Here is a 3329-nt window from a genome sequence, read left to right as displayed (position 1 = left end):
GTTGAGTATGTGCAAGATAACAAAAACAACACTGCATCAGGAACAGCCTTGTCCCGTAAAACCACAGTCCACAATATTGTTTTTTTACAAGTATAGAGAACACACGGTGCTTCTGGGCATCACTAGATCAAGAGGTGCCGCACACCCTAGCTACAAAATTTAAGTTCATGTTTCCCCTATGTGCTTTGGGACTGTCTTGGTGACTGTATTTCAGTTTTAAATTGGAGAGAAACATGAGTTAGAGGAAGAGGTACGTTTTGGTGAATATTGATTTCGTTCTACTCATTACATCGGCTGCAATTCTCGCTTTTGAATTGAAAGGTTGTTTTTTGCTGATTGTAGCTTGTCATACAGACACATATATGCAGAAAAATTTCCTTGCTTCCTAGAAAACATTGTGCTTGATATTTTGGAAAATTTAAGAAAGATCTATCACAAACAACATAGAATTTTTGTACTGCATATTGTTCAACCTAGAAAACTCAGTAGTCCAATAAATTGTTGTATTGTTTAGCGGTGCAGTTCATCTCTTGAGTTCTACTACTGTTTTTGTATTGCACATTATCAAATACAGAAATTGGTCTGGTGATTATGATACGCTGGAGTTTTAATTGTTTACTTTTCTGTATGCTTGTAATGATATATGCTGGAGTTGTCCTTATTTCCATTTTCTAATGCTTCTAATGATATGATTGGTCTGGGAGTTTGTGCTCTCTAATCTTTAAAGTTTTGCCTAAGGTCCTAGAGGTTTCTCCCGGTTCACCAACTATATCACAAGAACATGTTGATCCACCACTGATAGAGATTGCAGCAGAAAAATCGCCGGAGCTGCCTGAGGAAATCATGATGGATATATTTGCCCTTTTTGTGGTCCCTAAATTTGTGCGGGCTCTATCTACTCCTTCTGGAACTCGGTGTATACAAGAATACATAACATCGGTCCACAGACACCATGCCTCCTCTACACTTCAGAATCAGCTGGTGAGAATGTTGCTTGCCTCTACAGCCTTGCCCTAAAGAGGGCACAAATTAACCCTCCCCGAGCCGCCTATCCATCGTAGGCATCTGATCGGGACCTCACATGGGTGGGTGATTACCGTCGATGAGCGTTTTGAGATGCACGCCGTGAATCCAATCACTCGTGAACAGATTGTGCTCCCTTCTGTGATCACCATTGAACAAATTTGATGTTTAATTTAAGAATTATATGACTCTAAATTTTAATTCTAACCAACATTGTTTTATTTTTATGAGTCATCCCCTAATGAGTTTTAATTCTACATCTTTTCTGCCCAACGGTGATTCGACATAGAGTAAAAATTAAAGTTTTGGCATGTTTAATTATTTACCAATTACCAACGTAAATTTCTATTCATGCAAGTTTACTTATGTATTTTTTTATGAAAATTTCAGCTTCAGCTGCATTTTGAGACGACAGGATCGAACCATGTAAGGTGAGTAACTACCCACGCTGGAAGTCCCAGGTTCAGTTATGTTCAGTTATAATGAGTTTGATTTTGCCTTGAGGGAAGAAAAACGGTGCCACAGTGTATGCAGACCTCAAAAAAATGCTTATGGTGTTAAGATGGAAAAAAAGGGACAAATCCAACCATATTGCGCTTCTTATTATGAATGTGACAATATCATCGGACATTGCAAGGGTACTCCTCAAGAAAGACACTACTGAAGAATTCTTTCCTGAAATGGAGGAGCAGTTCAAAGGCTCTGGGAAAGTATACGCTCACGAGCTTTTGGCTAACCTGTTGTTGGCAATGTTAGACAACATATACTGAGAATGCTGAATTTTTCACCAAGCTTAAAGCTTTGGACTGTTCATTGAGGGAAACCTTCTCGTGTCATGATTCTAAAGCCCTCCCAAATGATTTTGATAAATTCAAGATCAATTATAGTTCTTTAAAGGAAAATTGGGCACTCGTTGAGATTACCGCTAGGATTGTGCAGGAGGAAGAGAGATTTCCATGTTGGCTCTGGAAGAGAAAGCATGATTCGACCTCATAATCCTCACTTTAACCTGGACAATCCTAGTGGTCATCTCAGCGAGTGTTCAATTTTCCTTTAGAGAATTATAGTTGATCTTGATTTTATCAAAATCAGTTGGAAGGGACTCAAGAATCATGAGTATGAGAAGGTTTTCACTTAATGAACAATCCAAAGCTCCAAGCTTGGTGAAAGCATTCATCATTCTCAATCTATGTTGTCTAACATTCCCATCAACAGTGTACTTCTGAAGAAGCTTAGCCAAAAGCTCATGAGCGTACACTTTCTCGAAGCCTTTGAATTGCTCCTCCATTTCAGCAAGGAATTCTTTATCAGTTTCTTTCTTGGGGCAAGGTTTCCTAAGCCTTAGAAAAGGCAATTGAAGAAAGAAGCCTATAAGTCATTAAAGGGTAAATAAGTCGGCGCCTCTTCTTCAACGTGCATCAATTTTGCTCCAAGGAAGGACACGACCAAAGGGAATGCCCAGGCTTCCTAAAATGGATGAACGAAATAGGTACTAATGAAATAAATTTTGTTGATGAATCACTTTATGTCAAATTTTCTATAATGTCATGGTGGATTGATTCAGGTGCAACCACTCATGTTGCTAAGTCTATGCTGGGGTTCGTATGATTCAAACTATAAGTTGAGGAACAAGAAAGTTTAAGGCAGCGAGATGAGTTGAAGCTATGGGATCTCCCATGTTGGAGCTATACAATCTTTGACTGAATAATGTTCTTTGTCTACCTACCTTAAGTAGGAATTTGATTTCCGTTTCTTGTTTAGATGATGACATGTACGAATGTATGTTTGGCAATGGACAGTTCGTTTTAGATGAGTTTAATAAGAATGTTGGCCTCAGTGTCAGACGAGGCAAATTATACATGTTATTTCTTAATAATGATTTAGTTATGTTTGTGAGTGATGAATCTAATGTTGAAAAGAAATGGAAATGCATTAGTAACTCTTCGAAATTGTGGCATTGTCATTTAGGCCACATTTCAAGGGGGGAATGGAACACTTAGTTAAAAACAAAATACTCCTTCCATTACACCAAATGTGTTGAAAGCATTAAAGGAAAATATGCAAAAACAATTAAGAAAGGAGTGGTAAGGAACACAAGGGTTTTACAATTAATTCATACTGACATATGTGGACCCCTTAACGTTAAGTCCGTCAATGGTTGTGATTCATTCATTACATTCAGAGACAACTTCCCCTGATATGGGTATATTTACCCTATACCTGACCAATTGGAAGCTTTGGAGACATTCAAAGTTTTCAAAGTTGAGGTAGAAAATTAGTTGAACGCAAAAATCAAAGTTGTATGG

At 38.0% G+C, this 3329-nt stretch overlaps 1 long non-coding RNA gene across 1 annotated transcript; it reads left to right on the top strand.

The window, feature by feature from the left end:
* Positions 1-487: 487 nt before the first annotated feature.
* On the top strand, positions 488-2807 carry LOC119297494. The gene is made up of 3 exons (XR_005145665.1): positions 488-981; positions 1414-2512; positions 2588-2807. It is a non-coding gene; the product is annotated as an uncharacterized LOC119297494 (long non-coding RNA).
* The last annotated feature ends 522 nt before the right edge of the window (positions 2808-3329 follow it).

Source organism: Triticum dicoccoides, chromosome 5A, assembly GCF_002162155.2.
Source record: "Triticum dicoccoides isolate Atlit2015 ecotype Zavitan chromosome 5A, WEW_v2.0, whole genome shotgun sequence".
Classification (NCBI taxonomy): Eukaryota; Viridiplantae; Streptophyta; class Magnoliopsida; order Poales; family Poaceae; genus Triticum; species Triticum dicoccoides.
Note: the sequence above shows the minus strand (reverse complement) of the source record. Positions and strands in the feature narration are given on the sequence as shown.